The 18,522-nt window shown below is 44.8% G+C and overlaps 1 pseudogene across 1 annotated transcript; it reads right to left on the minus strand.

The window, feature by feature from the left end:
- Positions 1-12,078: 12,078 nt before the first annotated feature.
- LOC309819267 (apoptosis-enhancing nuclease-like) lies at positions 12,079-15,028 on the minus strand (annotated as a pseudogene). Its single transcript has 2 exons — positions 14,238-15,028; positions 12,079-12,264 (listed from the first exon to the last, which is right to left on the minus strand). The product of its transcript is annotated as an apoptosis-enhancing nuclease-like (transcript).
- Between the last annotated feature and the right edge of the window lie 3,494 nt (positions 15,029-18,522).

The raw sequence follows: 18,522 nt of genomic DNA on the forward strand, positions 1-18,522 counted from the left end.
AATGGAACAGGATAGAAAGCCCAGAGATAAACCCACGCACATATGGTCACCTTATCTTTGACAAAGGAGGCAGAAATGTACAGTGGAGAAAGGACAGCCTATTCAATAAGTGGTGCTGGGAAAACTGGACAGCTACATGTAAAAGTATGAGATTAGATCACTCCCTAACACCATACACAAAAATAAGCTCAAAATGGATTAAAGACCTAACTGTAAGGCCAGAAACTATCAAACTCTTAGAGGAAAACATAGGCAGAACACTCTATGACATAAATCACAGCAAGATCCTTTTTGACCCACCTCCTAGAGAAATGGAAATAAAAACAAAAGTAAACAAATGGGACCTAATGAAACTTAAAAGCTTTTGCGCAGCAAAGGAAACCATAAACAAGACCAAAAGACAACCCTCAGAATGGGAGAAAATATTTGCAAATGAAGCAACTGACAAAGGATTAATCTCCAAAATTTATAAGCAGCTCATGCAGCTTAATAACAAAAGAACAAACAACCCAATCCAAAAATGGGCAGAAGACCTAAATAGACATTTCTCCAAAGAAGATATACAGAGTGCCAACAAACACATGAAAGAATGCTCAACATCACTAATCATTAGAGAAATGCAAATCAAAACTACAATGAGATATCATCTCACACCAGTCAGAATGGCCATCATCAAAAAATCTAGAAACAATAAATGCTGGAGAGGATGTGGAAAAAAGGGAACCCTCTTACACTGTTGGTGGGAATGTAAATTGATACAGCCACTGTGGAGAACCGTATGGAGGTTCCTTAAAAAGCTACAAATAGAACTACCATATGACCCAGCAATCCCACTACTGGGCATATACCCTGAGAAAACCATAATTCAAAAAGAGTCATATACCAAAATGTTCATTGCAGCTCTATTTACAATAGCCCGGAGATGGAAACAACCTAAGTGTCCATCATCGGATGAATGGATAAAGAAGATGTGGCACATATACACAATGGAATATTACTCAGCCATAAAAAGAGACGAAATTGAGCTATTTGTAATGAGGTGGATAGACCTAGAGTCTGTCATACAGAGTGAAGTAAGTCAGAAAGAGAGAGACAAATACCGTATGCTAACACATATATATGGAACTTAAGAAAAAAAAAATGTCATGAAAAACCTAGGGGTGAAACAGGAATAAAGACACAGACTTACTAGAGAATGGACTTGAGGCTATGGGGAGAGGGAAGGGTAAACGGTGACAAAGCAATAAAGAGGCATGGACATGTATACACTACCAAACGTAAGGTAGATAGCTAGTGGGAAGCAGCCGCATAGCACAGGGAGAAAAAAAAAAAAAGAAAAAAAAAATATATATATATATCTGCTAGCCGCTGCTAGCTACAACCTTGTAGTTTCAAAATGTCCCCCACCCATGTCACAACTATGTTATCATTTCAAATCCCAATCAATCCTTGCTTAATAAGCATGCTTACTTCTAATTCTTGACAAATAATTTATGTAACCGCACAGTTTTTTGCTGTTGTAAGCTTCCCTCATTTTGTAATGCAATGGAACACAATTCAAGTGCTTCCTTGAATTTATGCTTCCTGGGCTGCAGTCCTAACAAACCCCAAATAAAAGCATTTATTTTCTGTCTCAACCAGGTCTCTGTTCCTGGATTTCTCGGTTAACAAGGAATAAAGAAACAAAGAACAGATAAGAGGGATCTTACTGTGATGACACAAATGTTTTAAACCTTGATTATTGTGATGGTGGTACAACTTGATAAATTTACCAAAATAATCATTGAATTATACACTTACAAAGATGAATTTAAGGTATGTAAATCATACCTCAATAGTTATTTTTTTAAGTGTTGATGGGAATAATAGAAAGCAAATAGCAATTGGTAGACTCAATCTCCTCTGTATCAGGAATTACAATTAATGTAAATGTTACAAATATTGTAGTTAAAAGCAAAAATTGTTAGATTGAGTAGAAATGAGACCTAACTCTATGCTGTTTATAGAAAACACATTTTAAATGTAAAGACAAGTGTTGACAGAAATAATCAATAAACAATGAACAATAGAAAGAGAAAAGAGTTTTATTTGTTCCAAACCAAGGACTGTACCCTAGGAGACACAGATTCAAGAAGCAATTGAACTGTGTTCCACCAACCTATAAAATGGAGGCTTACATAGGCAAAAAGTGCAAAGTTATGTAAGTTGCTTGTCAAGATTTAGGTATGGAGCTGGCAAGAAGTAAGGGTGTTTGTTAAGCAAGGATTGGCTGGGGTCCAAAATATTTGCATAGTTACAAGAGGAAACCTAAACCACAGTCATTCCATTTTGATTTTACAATACATTATTTTCTTTAATGACTAAAGCAGATGTACAATGCATGTTTAACAGGTCATAAGACAAGCTGTTCTAGTTAGTGTAAAGTTCAAGCCAAATTGTGTATAAGCCAGAATGACTTGTGATGATGCAAATGTTTTAAACATTTATATATGGAAATTTATGAAAAGTTTGAGTTTATGAATTCAAATATATGAAACTTTCTTCCATCATACAGATAGGCTGGAAGGAAAAAAATGGAAAAGACATACCATTGAAAACTCTTTAAAGGAAAAAGAATGATGTAGTTATATCAATATCAGACAACAGATTCTTTAAGGTGAGAAGTACTATATGAGATATTGAGGAATATTTTATTATAAAAGTGTCAATTATATACAATATTCCTTGTGGTACATCCATACAATGGACTATTATTCAGCACTGAGACCTATAGCATGAGCTAACAAGCCATGAAAAGAAATGTAAGAACTGTTATGGACTGAATAACTATGTTTCCGCCAGATTCATATGTTGAAGCCCTAACCCCCAATGTGATGGTATTTGGAGATGGTCTTTTGGGGGTAAGTAGGGTTAGATGGGGCCATCAGGATGGGGCCCTCAAGCTGGGAGCAGTGTCCTTATAAGAAGAGATATCAGAGGGCTTGCTTTCTCTTTCTCTCTCCTTCTCTGCCATGTGAGGACAGAGTGCTTGCCTGCAAGCCAGACGATAGCTTACATCAGAATTCGACAATCCTAGCACCCTGATCCTGGACTTCCAGCCTCCAGAACTGTAAGTAAATATATTTCTGTTGTTCAAGTCACCCAGTCTATGGTATTTTGTATGGTAGCCTGAGCTGACTAAGACAAAAAACTGAAATGCATATTACTAAATGAAAGAAGCCCTTCTGAAATGTTACATATTGTATGATTCCAACTATTTGATGCTCTGAAAAAGGCAAAACTATGAACGAAACAAAAAGATCACTGGTTGCCAGGGGTTGGGGTGAGGGAGGGGTGAATAGGCAGAGCACAGAGGATTTTTAGGGCAGTGAAACTATTCTATTTGATACAGTAGATACATGTCATACATTTGTTAGAATCCATAGAATTTGTAACACCAAGGGTGATGCCTATTGTAAACTGTGGTTTGGGGGTGATAATGATGTATCAGTGTGATTCATTGATTGTAACATATGTACCATTCTGTACCACTCCAGTGTGGGATGCTGAAGATGGAGGAGTCTGTGCATGTGTGAGGGCAGGAGGTATATGGGAACTCTATGCACTTTCTACTCAATTTTTCTGTGAACTTAAAACTGCCCTGAAAAGAAATTCTATTTAAACTCTCCACAATATCCTTGAATTTTTATGTATCTAATAACATGTCTTCAAAGGTAAGAAACAAAAGTTGACATAACTGAGAGAAGAAATAGAAAAATACACAATCATCATTGGATATTTGAACAATCCTCTCTCAGTAAGTATTAAACAAGTGGACAAAATATTCAGTGAGTACTTCGAAGGTTTTATGAACACAGTAACCAATATCTGGTACTGGGAGATAACTGGATAGATTCCTAACAAAAAGGAACTTTGAATAACGTTTACTATGCATATGCCAACTACAAACTGGCATTTGCCATCTGCCTCTGCAAGGATTAAGTCACTAGCCACTGCAGTCCCTGACCTTCAACACACCCTGAAAGGGGTTCAGGGTGGAGATCAGGAATGAGGCAATGTGTGCTCTGGGAAAAACTGGCAAAACAGACCTTTCAGATAGTTAGATATTTTCAGGAGAAGATTTTATGAGCCCAAATTCTTGCATCTTCTTACATCTAGAAAAGCACTAAAATCATTAACAGAGACATCTGCTCCTTGCCAAAATGTGTGCTTGACTGCATGTACCCCCTTCACTAAAATCACATACAATACTGAGTTCCTTCCTACCTCTTCAGAGCTGTTCCTCAGAGCTGTCTGAGATGCTGTCTCCCAGGCTATAGTCCTCATTTTGCCCCCAATAAAACTCACTCACAACTCTCACATTATACATGTTTTTTCAGTCGACACATACTTCAATCACTCAGTTGATAGAATGAAGGACTGTAGGATGCATATCCTGGTAGACATCCTTAGGTCTCTAAGGTTCAAAGGAGAATGCAAGTATTTTGCACACTACTGACAAGGATGTGAACTCTACCTTGTCTAAGTCCGTAAAATGGACATGATAAAAAATACACTTGGACATAGAAGATCAAGGGTAGATGAGATTCCATTTTCTTAGGCCGAGATCTTGCAGGTGCATTGTTCATGGACCTCAGACTTCCTAGGCTTCAAGTCTCTAAAGTTCTTTCACAGATGAGAAAGACCTGTGGTATCAAGTTTCCAGGGTGACCTCAGTTGATTAATTTGGATATGTGCAAAGTTTTCCATGTGGCCTAGGAGAGGGTAAGGGTGCAAACATTTCTCCTAGTTTCTCCTGCACGCTCATCTGTCTTTATGCCATGCCCAGTAAGACAAATACACGTGGCCAGAGACTTCAGAAGATAGCACCATTTGATTCCACTTTTGCGTAGTTCATCTGAGACCTCTAGCATTTCTAGTCCTGGGCATCCTTGGGTCCACATTCTATTCATGCCTTTTTTTTTTGCGGTACACGGGCCTCTCACTGTTGTGGCCTCTCCCGTTGCAGAGCACAGGCTCCGGACGCACAGGCTCAGCGGCCATGACTCACGGGCCCAGCCGCTCCGCGGCATGTGGGATCTTTCCAGACAGGGGAACGAACCCATGTCCCCTGCATCGACAGGCGGACTCTCAACCACTGCGCCACCAGGGAAGCCCTATGCATGTCTTAAGGGTCATAAAGTGACCGGTACTGTTCACCAGTATTGGAAGGACCTTATCCTTGTCCTTAACAGTAGTCTTTACTATTTTGCCAGGCTTTTCCCTCTCATTTATATCCAAGGCCTCTCATTTTTCCCCCACTGCCACCATATTGAGCATACATCTCTTCCCTGCACACTGCTTTCAAGAAGTCTGCACATCTTTGACTCCTTCAGCTTGCCTTCCTCATTTCTGTTACAATTCCAAAATAAAAAACTGATCTCTGCTGCAGTGGTTTTCGAAGCATGGTCCCTGGATCAGTAGCAACAGCAGCACCTCACAACCTGTTAGAAATATAAATTCTTAGGCCCTTGGTCTTCTAAATCAGAAATTCCAAGAGTTGAGTCTAGCAATCTGTCTTTTTAATAAGCCCTCCAGGTGATTGTGATGCATGCTAACATTTGAGGGCCACTGCTCTACCACTGGTGAGATGCCCCTCTCCAGTGATCTCTTTCCACACCAGCAGGGAGCTCCAGCCCCAATATGTCTACCTCTGTTACCCTTGAAACTACGTTGAGGTTCTTTTACAGAGATCCCACAGAGAATCTGAGTTAGCAGTCTTCCTGCAATCCCTGTTCCCTTCACTTTTATGTTGAAATTTATGGGATTTCAGGAAGAGATCTCTATCTCTATGCCCAAATTTCCCCCTTTTTATAAAGACACCAGTCGTATTGGATTAGAGCCCACACTAATGACCTCATTTTAATTTGATTACTTCTGTAAATACCTTATTTCCAAATAAGGTCACATATTGGGGCACTGGGAATTAGGACTTCTATATATCCTTCTGGAGGGACACAATTCCACCCAAAACAAAGACCATAGAATTTTACTGGAGGCTCTGGGAAAATCCCCTTTATGTGTCCTGGGAACCTTCAACACCACCAAGGGAAGGGATTAATTTTCCCTTCTCTTGGGGGAATTAAGAAACAATGACAATTGTCTATTCTTAAGGAAGTAAGCCAGGTCTGGGTGCTTCTTCTCTGACATAGACTGCATATTTGCAAGAGAGAGGGAAGCACAGAGCATATACAACCTCCCCGTTTAAGGCTTTTGGTGGAATTTGCCCCCCAAATAGCTTTAATTTTATCAAATGAAGGATGTGATTGGATATCACCAGGGAACCACAATTTCTACCCTTAGAAGGCAGAAAATTGGCCCAAGCATTCCCCAATCCCATTGCCCAGCCTTTTGCTCAGTCACCTGTTAGAATTCCAAAATACAAAACCGATCTCTGCTGCAATGGTTTTTATTGCCCGCCCCCCCACCCCCAAGTCTAGGCAGTAGTTGTGAAATAATTCTCAGCTACTGCCACAAAGTAGCAAAAGAGACATAGCATCGTGGCCTTCTGTAACTTCCACTTCGTTGTAATTAAAAGCAGCAAGAATTCCTTTTCACATAGGGAACGTGGAAACTCAAGTTTGGTGGATCCTAGACAGATGCTCAAACATTTGGAGAACTGATGTGTGGCTCCTCTTCTCCGTGTCAAGAGGCGTGACAGTGTAATTCTCTCGCCTATTCTGGCCCCGTTCCCAGGCTCCCCTCCGGAGGCCGGCAGCCTTGGGCTTCTAGGTAGGATGAGGAGCGGGAGCGTGAGAGTTGTCAGGAATCCTGGGCACCTTGAGTACCAGTCTGGGCTCAGAATCCGGCCTCAGTCCCTATGGAAGGACGTCTCAGTCCGTCTCCTTCCGCAGTCGCCAGTAGTAATAGCCTCCACAGGGCTACAACTGCGCAGGGGAAACAGGACCTCTCTGGGAGACGCAGAAATGGGAGACACAGAGATACAAAAGGGACTAGAGGCTCCCGGGAAGCAGGAACCGATCCGACCTAAAAAACAGCCTCCCTTCCCGCAGGCTGAACTGGGGAGGAAGACTGCAGACTCTGCTTGGGCTGGCACTAGGGAGCGGGCATTGATCGGCGTCGGCTATTTGCGCTTTCGGCCAAGAGAAGAAAAAGGGAACTAGGAAACAAACTTTTTTTTTTCCCCAGTCGTTTAACGCACGCACTGTGCATGACTTCTGGAGACTTCTCTCCCGGCTTCAGAACCGAAAAGTATCAAAGTCAAAATTTAGCAAAGAATTGAAGTCGCGGCGCGCGGGGTGGTGACAGGGAAAGACAGTTTGCTCTTTCTTATTCCACCACCGCGATCCCCAAGTGATCTGGAGTCTAAATCAAGGAGTTCATTCGTCCTTTCAACAGTTTTTGAGCGCTTACTGGACGCCAGGCGGAAGCTGACGTGACCCGCCTTCGCAAAGATGTTACATTCTAGATCCCAAGTGCTGTGCTTTGGGAGGGGATACTTGGTTTTGAAGGTCTTTCTCTTTTAGCTCCTGGAGTGAGAAGAGCTGTTTGGGTTGGGTGAATGCAGGTTCGAGTCCTAGTAGAGCTGAGAAGAACTTTCTTAGTGTCCCTTGGTGATACCTAGAATCATGGTTTCGGGTCAGGGAGTAGAGAACAACGCGGGAAAAAAAAAGGGCAGAAATGTATAACTAGTAAGTGTACAGAATGGTACGGTATACGCTTGGTAGCGTGGCCGAGCGGTCTAAGGCGCTGGATTTAGGCTCCAGTCTCTTTGGAGGCGTGGGTTCGAATCCCACCGCTGCCAAGGTTTTCTTTCTTAATCACAAGCGATCACTGCCCGTGTCCTCACTACAGGAGCGGATAAGGACTTGCCAAAGGTGTTGCATTTAAGCTGGGGCGTTCAAGTTGAGGAGAGGTGGAGAGCCTTGAAACCGGCGGGGTGGAGTGGGGTTAGGCTCCCGGAAGCAGGAACCGATCCAATCTAAACGACAGCCGCCCTCCCTGCAGGCTGAATTGGAGAGTAAGACTCTGCAGACTCCGGGGTGGGGCACGGAGGGGAGCGGGGAGCGAAGTAAGACTTTGTCTCATCATTTTCTCTTAAGTGTTAACACGGCAAAATTCGGGCAGATGCAAAGTGTCCCTGTGCAGTTTCTGCTGCTGACTGCCTCTGGAACCCCTACAGTTTCCTACGGGATGTTCTCTATTTTTCCACTGGTCTCCCCGCTACAACAGCACCCCCCACCCACCCTTTCTCTTTCCGTCTCTCCCTCCAGGTAAAGGTGGTAAAGTCAAGCCAGTAAAGGACGATGGGTTAAGCAGAAAGCGAATCATCGAGGGAGGCAACTGCTCACCAGCTCAGGGAAGTGATTCAATTCCCAGGCTTGAGCCAGCCAAGGAAGAGTACCCTGACCTCCCCCCACCCCCACCCCCAGCCCGCAAGGTATCCTAGGATGGGTTCAAAGTCAGAATTTGAGCTCTTTAGAGAAAATTCTCACTTTCTGACCTTTGGACAATGACTTTCCTGCCCCATGTGCACTGCCTTTGGTACCCAAAGGGTGCACTGGGCACGGTTTGGCAGTCATTGCCCCCAGGTCTGAATCCAGGCATTGTCCCTTCCTCAAGCCTTTGAGAAGGAGTCATCGGTTCATTTCAGTAGGTGGTGATAGTCCTGACTGGCCCACGCCCTAAAGGAGGCAAGAGATAAATTTGTCCTTGTGACTTATTACTTTAGTCAGCCTCTACCATAGTGACATTTCGGATAATTCTTTGTAGTGGGGGCCTGTCATATGTATTATAGAATGTCTAGCAGCATCCCTGGCCTTTACCCACTAGACACCAGTAGTACTGTCCCAGTTTTGACAAACGAAAATGTCTCCAGACATTGTCAAATGTCCCCTATGAGGCAAAATCCTCCCTAAAGACCTGAGGGTGCAACTACAGTATTATCTCCCAGTGTTTGGTTTGTCTTCTCAATCTCTTCACAGTGTCTTTTGAAGGGCAGGGGTTCTTAATTTTAGGAAGTACCATTAATCACTGTACTTAATTTTTCTTTGATGGGTCATGCTTTTAATGTTGCATCTAAGAAATCTTCCCCCAACACACGCTGACAAAGATTTTATTCTAAATGTTGTATAGTTTTGATTTTTCATGCATTTTGAGTTAAGTTTTCATTCAGTGTGAAGTAGGGATCAAAATTGTGGGGTTTTTTTAAAGCATCATTTGTTGAAAAGACTACTTTTCTCTACTAACTTGCCTTTGAAATTTTGTCAAAAATTAGTTGATAATACACGTGTGGTTCTACCTCTGCACTCCTGTTCCATAGATCTATTTCTGTATCTTAATGCCAATACTACAGTCTTGATTATAGCAGATTTCTAAGTCTTGAGGTCAGGCGCAGTGAGTCCTCCAACTTTGTTCTTCTTTTCTTGTCTGGAGCATGCTATGTCTTTGGATTTTCATATGAATTTTGGAATCAGCTGGTCATTTTCTGGGGAAAAAACCTGTTGTTATTTTGATTTGGATTACATTGAAACCATAAATCAATTTAGGGATAACTGATATCGTAACAGTATTGTCTTCTCATTCACAAACACAAAGTGTTTCTCCTTGTATTTAGGTTTTCTTTCATTTCTCTCAGCATTTTTTTTTCAGTGTACAAGTGTACACGTTTTAATGCTAAGTATTTCATATTTAATGATACTATAGTAAATTGGATTGCTTTTTTTTTTTTTTTTTGTGGTACGCGGGCCTCTTACTGCTGTGGCCTCTCCCGTTGCAGACCACAGGTTCCGGACGCGCAGGCTCAGCGCCCATGGCTCACAGACCCAGCCGCTCCATGGCATGTGGGACCTTCCCGGACCGGGGCACGAACCCGTGTTCCCTGCATCGGCAGGCGGACTCTCAACCACTGCGCCACCAGGGAAGCCCCTGGATTGCTTTTTAAAAGAATCCAAAATCGATTTCTTTTTTTAAAAAATAAATTTATTTATTTTATTTATTTATTTTTGGCTGTATTGGGTCTTTGTTGCTGCGTGTGGGCTTTCTCTAGTTGTGGCGAGTAGGGGCTACTCTTCTTTGCAGTGTGCGGACTTCTCATTGTGGTGGCTTCTCTTGTTGTGGAGCATGGGCTCTAGACACACGGATTTCAGTAGTTGTGGCACGCAGGCTCAGTAGTAGTAGCTTGCGGGCTCTAGACCGCAGGCTCAGTAGTTGTGGCACACGGGCTTAGTTTTCCACAGCATGTGGGATCTTCATGGATCAGGATTTGGACCCGTGTCCCCTGCATTGGCAGGTGGATTCTTAACCACTGCGCCACCAGGGAAGCCCCTGACATTTCTGAGTGTCTTTGATGTGACAAGCGCTATTCTAAGTGCTGTGCGTATAGTGAGCAAACAGACAGGTGCCTGCATTTTAGAAATTTTGTCCCCATGATGCCAAAACTCAACGTCTCTGTACTCCAGTGCCGAATCAAATCTTGGAGACAGAGTATTGGGTGAAGTAGAGAAGGATAGCTTTATCACTTTGCCAGGCAAAGGGGGACACAGTGGGCTCCTGTCCTTGAAAACTATGTGTCCCAACCCGGGAGGATTGGAGGAGAAGTTTTACAGCAACGGTTCAAGGGCGGGGTCTCTGACAAGGTCAGGGGTGAGCAGGGCCTGCGTTCCCTTCATCTTGTCTCAGGTGGTCAGTCCCCTAATCTGGATGAGCTCCTCTGGTCCTTTAATCTGGCTTCAGGTGGTTTCTTGGCAACAGTTAATTAGCAACTGTTCAAATCTGCCCTTTGGAACTCAGGGAAGGTCCTGGAGGCTGGAGTCTTGCCTACAAGAAACAGGGGATGAAAAAGGCCTCCGTGCCCGGGAGCCCCACAGGGCCTCACTCGGTTTCACCCTCGGCTCACTATGTACCAGGCACTGTGCCAAGCACTTAGTACTTCATCTTCGAAACAGCCTCGTGAGGTAGTTGTGTCATTATCCCCACTTTACAGATGAGGGAAGAGACTCAAGAATGGAGTCACATACTTGCCTAAGTCTCAGAGCTCTTAAGATGGGGCTCAGGTTCTGTGTGACCTGAGCTCTTCATTACCTCATACCCCAAAACTGCCCCTTAGGAAAGAGGGGTAGGGGATGAATTCTGACAGAGAACACTTTTAGAAATTTGGAGAAAACCCAGCCACTGCAGTGATTGGGGGCACCCACCTGAGTGCAGGCAAAACTGCACAGCTGTTAATGCCTGGCCCAGCCCCAGTAGACGGGCACTCTGCTCCCCTACAGACCTGTGGCCTTGCTTTCAATAAGCAAAGGTCATCGTGGGCAATTCTGCACAGGGGTCCCAGAATTCAAATTGCTGTCTTGTTTCTCAGGTGTTTGCTTAAGAGAGCCTAGTGCTGGGTGCGCAGGAGGAATGCCTGATTCAGGTCAAAATAAATATGCCAGTCTCCACCCAAAGCTTATCTGCTCTCACTCCTCCCAGAATAGGGCCTGGTGACTTCTGGTGGCACCATGGGAGGACCCAGCTTCCCATGAACCTGTAGGCTCTGCTATTCCATTGTAGCCTAGCAGTTCCTACAATGGCTACAGCCAGAGTTCCAGTTCTGAGAGAAAGGGATAAAATGACCCTTGAGTGGCCTTAACTCTATAGCTTCAGAGCATACTTATTCTCTGGAAAATGACTCTGAAGGAAGAGGCAGACGGCGACAACAGGATGAGAACTTTACCCCAGGTCACTGAGTGGAGATAAGAAAACTCTTAGATATTGCCACCCCTACCCACCTCCCCAGGGAGGGAGACATTTAGAGTGACAACCTGGGACCATCTGTTGGTACATTCCCTACTCCTGCTGGGCTCTAGCAGCTAGCCCACGGGACATTTTCATCATATCTATAAAGTGCCGTTAGCAAAGCCACAGGATTTGGGGAGAAAGGGCTGTCAACAGCCCTGGAGCGCAGAGGGCTGTGCTGTGGGCAGAGGGAGCTCAGAGTACAGATAGATGGTCCCAACTCTTTAGACCCTGGGGGCAGCTGGCAGCATCCTGCCCCAGCCACTCTCCTGGTCTCCTCTCCCCAAGGGAGCCTCTCCTTCCTCACTCCCTTCTGCCTTGCGCCTCCTCCGTTCCTCTGCTGGTGCCCTGGGCCAGGTCCTCAGGCCAGTACTGGTCCTCCATACACTCTTCCATGTCCGTACTGCTCGCAGGCTCTTTGTCCTCAGGGTGGGTCCGGAAGCTGCTGGCCTCCTGCTGTTCCCACTGCACCTCCACCAGCTGGTAGAGCTGTTAGCCCAAGTTCCTGTGCCCAACGATGAACAGTGAGACCAAACAAACCAAAACGTCGCAGTTTGGAGCAGAGAAAGGTTTTTTTATCTTAATTAAAAAAAAATTTTTTTTTTTACATCTTTATTGGAGTATAATTGCTTTACAATAGTGTGTTAGTTTCTGCTTTATAACAAAGTGAATCAGTTACACATATACATATGTTCCCATATCTCTTCCCTCTTGCATCTCCCTCCCTCCCTCCCTATCCCACCCCTCTAGGTGGTCACAAAGCACCGAGCTGATCTCCCTGTGCTATGCGGTTGCTTCCCACTAGCTATCTATTTTACGTTTGGTAGTGTATATATGTCCTTGCCACTCTCTCACTTTGTCACAGCTTACCCTTCCCCCTCCCCATATCCTCAAGTCCATTCTCTAGTATGTCTTACTCCTAGGTTCTTCATGACATCTTTTTTTTTCTTAAATTCCATGTATATGTGTTACCATGAGGTATTTGCCTTTCTCTTTCTGACTTACTTCACTCTGTATGATAGACTCTAGGTCCATCCACCTCATTACAAATAGCTCAATTTTGTTTCTTTTTATGGCTGAGTAACATTCCATTGTATATATGTGCCACATCTTCTTTATCCATTCATCCAATGATGGACACTTAGGTTGTTTCCATCTCCGGGCTATTGTAAATAGAGCTGCAATGAACATTTTAGTACATGACTCTTTTTGAATTATGGTTTTCTTAGGGTATATGCCCAGTAGGGGGATTGCTGGGTCATATAGTAGTTCTATTTGTAGTTTTTTACGGAACCTCCATACTGTTCTCCATAGTGGCTGAACCAATTCACATTCCCACCAGCAGTGCAAGAGTGTTCCCTTTTCTCCACACCCTCTCCAGCATTTATTGTTTCTAGATTTTTTTGATGATGGCCATTCTGACTGGTGTGAGATGATATCTCATGGTAGTTTTGATTTGCATTTCTCTAATGATTAGTGATGTTGAGCATCCTTTCATGTGTTTGTTGGCAGTCTGTATATCTTCTTTGGAGAAATGTCTATTTAGGTCTTCTGCCCATTTTTGGATTGGGTTGTTTGGTTTTTTGTTATTGAGCTGCATGAGCTGGTTGTAAATTTTGGAGATTAATCCTTTGTCAGTTGCTTCATTTGCAAATATTTTCTCCCATTCTGAGGGTTGTCTTTTGGTCTTGTTTATGGTTTCCTTTGCTGTGCAAAATCTTTGCAGTTTCATTAGGTCCCATTTGTTTATTTTTGTTTTTATTTCCATTTCCCTAGGAGGTGGGTCAAAAAGGATCTTGCTGTGATTTATGTCATAGAGTGTTCTGCTTATGTTTTCCTCTAAGAGTTTGATAGTTTCTGGTCTTACATTTAGGTCTTTAATCCATTTTGAGCTTATTTTTGTGTATGGTGTTAGGGAGTGATCTAATCTCATACTTTTACATGTACCTGTCCAGTTTTCCCAGCACCACTTATTGAAGAGGCGTCCTTTCTCCACTGTACATTCCTGCCTCCTTTATCAAAGATAAGGTGACCATATGTGCGTGGGTTTATTGCAGGGCCACGCAAGGGGACAGGTGGTTCAGGCCCCCAAACCCCGAGCTCCCCGAAGGGTTTCGGCAAAGCATTTTTAAAGGCCAGGTGAGGGAGGGGGGGTCCGCAGGGTATGTGATCAGCTCATGCACAGTTCTCTGATTGGCTGATGGTGAGGTAACAGGGTGGTGTCACAGGGGTTAACAGTATCAGTCCTTAGGCTCCAGGAGGCCTGGGGCTGTGTGCTCATGGTCATCAAGTAGTTAACATCTTCCATTTGGTGGGGGGTTTTCACTTCTGTAAACCAACTCTGGAAATGTGCATCAAATACTGTTATCTAGGTACTTCAGAGAGGAGCTAAAGCAGAGGATGAGGGGAAGGGCCTGTCCCGGGAAGGCCCCATAGGGTCCTGCTCAGTCACAGAGCTCCACGGCTGTCCTGGCATCTTCCACTGAGGAGTGCCCCTGCTGGCCCACCTGGATTTTCTTGTGCAGTAGTTGCAGGGTCAGGTCCTTAAGAGAGACCTGGGTCTGGGTGTTGAGGCTGGACTAGCTGAGGAGGTTGGAGACATAAGTGGTATCCGGAGTTTGGCCCCGAGGGTAGACGTACTCGAGGAAAGACCTGGAAGTCATTGTGCAGCACGTGCCTCCCAGCACCTTGCCCTTCAGGAGCTTCAGGATCTCTTTCTGGGCCACCTGGAAAGAGATAGCCTTGCACACGTGCTGCCCAGTGATGGCGCTCCAGAGACTGCAGTAGTCCATGATGGGCATCTCAGTCCAGACATACTTGCTGAAGAGGACCTCGCCGTGGTAACTCACCACAGAGCAGCGGGCCAGCTCACTCACCCACGTTCGGGGTTCTGTGCCCACCATCTCACAGTCAATAGCCACATACTTGCTGGGCAAGGGCCCAGCAGATTCCCTGGGTGTGGGCTTTCTGTTGCATGGGGCACCTCCAGATTCAGCCCTTGGACACACTCCCTCATACTGCTGGTGGCTTCCTTGCCTGGTGGTGCCTCCAACAGCGTGGGTGGTGGGGAGGACCCCGGCTCTGGGGATGTGCTCAACAGCCCCTGCTCCTGCAGCAAGGCCTTCTGGGCCATGAACTGCTGGTGCTGTCTGCTCTTCCTCTTGTGTTTCTGCCAAAGCACAATCTTGCCATTCGGGCTGGCCAGGGAAGGGCACAGACACTGGGCAGACTCAGTAGATTCCCGGCATACCATCCCAATCAGCTCACCATTGAGGGAAAGGGAGGCCTGGGAGGTAATCTACCATCGGGGCAGCACGCTGAAACTCCGCGAATCCCCTCACGCTCCTACGTGCTGTCCAGGCAGCCAGGCAGCTCCCACATGCCCCAGGCTTTCATGTTTTCTTGGAAAAGAATTTCAGCTTTACTTCTTTGTTTAAACACAGATGCTGGATGCCTTCTATTTCAATTTTTTAAAAAATTTATTTATTGGGCAAAAATCTCTAGTACAATGTTGAATACAAGTGATGAAAACAGATGTCCTTGTTTGCTTCTTATCTTACAGGGGAAACATTCAGTCTTTTATCATTAAGTTGATGTTCGTTGGAAGTTTTTCATAGATGTCCTTTATCATATTGAAGAAGTTCCCTTCTTTTCCTTATTTGCTGAGGGTTTGTGTCAAGAATGAATGTATACTTTGTCAAATGCTTTGCATCTTTTGGTAAGATCCTATGATTTTTCTTTTTTTAATCTGTTACTATGATGACTTACATTAACTGACTTTGAATATTCAACCAACTTTGCTTTTCAGGGATAAAGCTCACTTTACTTTTTTTTTTTTTTTTTTTTGGCCTCTCCCGTTGCGGAGCACAGGCTCCGGACGCGCAGGGTCAGCGGCCATGGCTCACAGGCCCAGCCGCTCCGCGACATGTGGGATCTTCCCGGACCGGGGCACGAACCCGTGTCCCCTGCATCGGCAGGCGGACTCTCAACCACTGCGCCACCAGGGAAGCCCCCAACCCCTATTTCTGATCTCCCGATGGAGCTCCTACCCTTCCCTCTGCATCTTTCTCTGCCAGGAAGTCAGGACACAGGGGGTCTGAGTGAGACTGTCCCGAGATGTGACTCAGCAAAAAGGCGATGCCCCAGGGATGATGGAGATGTTTCAATTCTTGCAGACTTGAATCGAGCATCTTTGACAACTAACTTGGAAAATTAGCTCACTGCCCCTACAGTTTGCTCTCAAAGATCCCGAGAATGTTTTAACCCATAATATGAACTCCTATGAGATATTTTCACGGCTTGAACTGTAAGTACAGTGTACTTCGGATCTTTGCCCATATCTTGGGGGTCCCAGAGAGTAGATGGGTGGAATTTGATGTCCATTGCAACCCAGGTTGAATCAAAGTGTTGCCCCTTTCTTAGTGTGCCTTTGGAGAGGTCATCTTTAGTAGGAGAGAGCAGCTTTAGGCAAAGGAGAGAGCACCTTCAGGAGGTGGTGAAGGAGAGAAGATGGCCCATGTCCTTCAAACAAATCACCAAGAGAAGTTTCAAGTTCCTGGCTAAATTCTTGATCTAGGGGTCTGAATATGATCGTCCCTCTTTTGCTTAGAAAAACTCACTTAACAAAACAGCAATCTTTATTTAATGTAAGCATTCAATACGTGCCCTCACCTAGCTGAACTAGAATGAAGAGAAACCCAGTGATGCTGAAATGGTCTCAATTTAAATTCATGACAATTATCTCAAGTGCATATGCATAACAATCTTACTATTTTTCTCAATCTCTTCACTTCTACTCTTTCATCCCTTCTCTTGTGTCTTCAAAATAGCAATACCTCAGCATACATTCTCACTCTCAGCTTTCTATTTCACTAAGAAAACAGAAGCATTCACAGGAGAACATCTACAAGGTACCCATGTACAGGCATCTGAGTACTTTTCTTCCTCCTGTTACTGTGGATGACCTATCCAAGATCCTAGCTAAGACCATCCCCTCTAACTGTGCACGAGATGCCGTCCTTTATTGCTTACCCAAGAGCATTCTTTCCAGTAGTTGTATACACATGAATGAATATACATGGACAAAATCAATTTATTAATTTTTCAGTTAATACTGTTTCTGTTTAGAGGCAGTTTTCTGTAAAAGAAAATTGAGCACAGTGTCAAGAATGTTCTCATATATATGTTCTCACTGCCCCTCTTCCACTATTTTCCCTTCCAATGACAAATTGTATTGGTATAATACATTTCATTACAATCGGTGAGCCAATTGTAGTACTTTATTAATAATTAAATCCAGGGATACATAAGTTTCATCCTAGCAAAATTTCTTTGATTGCCATTAAAGATTTCTTCAAAACTGGAGAGTAAAAGAAACTTGCAGCAAAAGCCCAAGAGAATCTGAGCATACATAATTAAAAACACATCCAGGATAACTATTCTTAAACCTCTGGACCTCTCCCTTTATTTTCCCACTGGCTTCTCTCAGCCTGCACTTCAGATAATATCTATTGCCCTATACACTGCTCTCATTGCACCCAGAAAGTGTTAGTTCCACCTGAAAGAGCAATGACTGCCGAAACTAGGTGAATCAGGAACAAATGCACTGCAAATTCTGACATAGAGATATAGAAGTAGAAATATAGAGAGACAGAAAAAAAAAAAAGAGAGAGACAAAAAGCAAGAGAAAGAGACAGAGAGAAACAAAGAAGGAAACAGTGAAAAAAAGTTTCAGAGAAAAATCAGACCAAAAAGTCAAAAAAGAGAGCCAGACACCCTGAGAGATAGAAAGTGAGAAACAGACACAGATGTACAAGAAGGGGAAAAGTTTGAGAGAAAAACACAGGCTTAGGGATCAGAAATACACCTGGTAGCAGGAAGGAGGTGGGGAAAACAAAGCAGGCTGAAGGAAGGGAACTGAAGGGTGCAGGGAGTGGAAGATGGATGCTGGAGAAACAGCTACTGAAAAAAATTCTGCTCTGTGGGCAGAAAAGGGGATCCAAGTTCGTAGGATGGCCGCAGAGGGCCAGTCCGATGGGTACCTATGGGCGTGGTGTCATCGTCGACCCCCACCGCCTTCCCTCCACCCCTGGCCTGCCTGGCCCAACATCCCGACATCCCTTCTCCATCACATCCCAGGAAGCCTCACTGCGCATAAAAGTAAGACTAGGTCTACATGGGCACCTCGGCCCCGGTCTTGAGTAAGTGGCGAGGTGACGGGGGTACAGAACCGGGGTCGAGGGCTGGGGTGGGATGGGTGGGGTGGGGGGAGGCGCTTAGAGGCTGTGCTCCTCCTCAAGGGATCTTCTGTGACTCTGTGGGCTGCGTTCTTCTGCTCTCCATCCTCCGCAACCAACCCACGCATCTTCTGCTCTCCATGCCCCCAACCAACCCACGCATCCGTTTGCCCGACGTCCCCTTCCCCCTCACTCTCTTGCCGGCTTTCTGGCCTGGGATGAGCGTCATCCCCCCACTCCGTGTAGAAAGGGACAGGGCGGGGTGGGGGGGGGGTAGAGGAAATGAGTCAACAGGTGACTGTCCAGTCCCAGGCATTCTGAAAATTGCCGCCCCAGGATGCCTGACAACCACGGAGCCAGCATATGCACCGCTCCTTGCCTAGGGGCCTTCCAGCCAACCAAAAGCATGTTGTACCTGGGGCCATTCAACGCGTTGGCCTCTTGTCATTTCTGCAAAAAGGAAGGACTCAGCACTTACCAGTGTGGACCCTTCGATAGCTCAGCTGGTAGA

This window comes from Grampus griseus, assembly GCF_964374135.1.
Source record: "Grampus griseus genome assembly, chromosome: 2".
In the NCBI taxonomy this organism is placed as follows: Eukaryota; Metazoa; Chordata; class Mammalia; order Artiodactyla; family Delphinidae; genus Grampus; species Grampus griseus.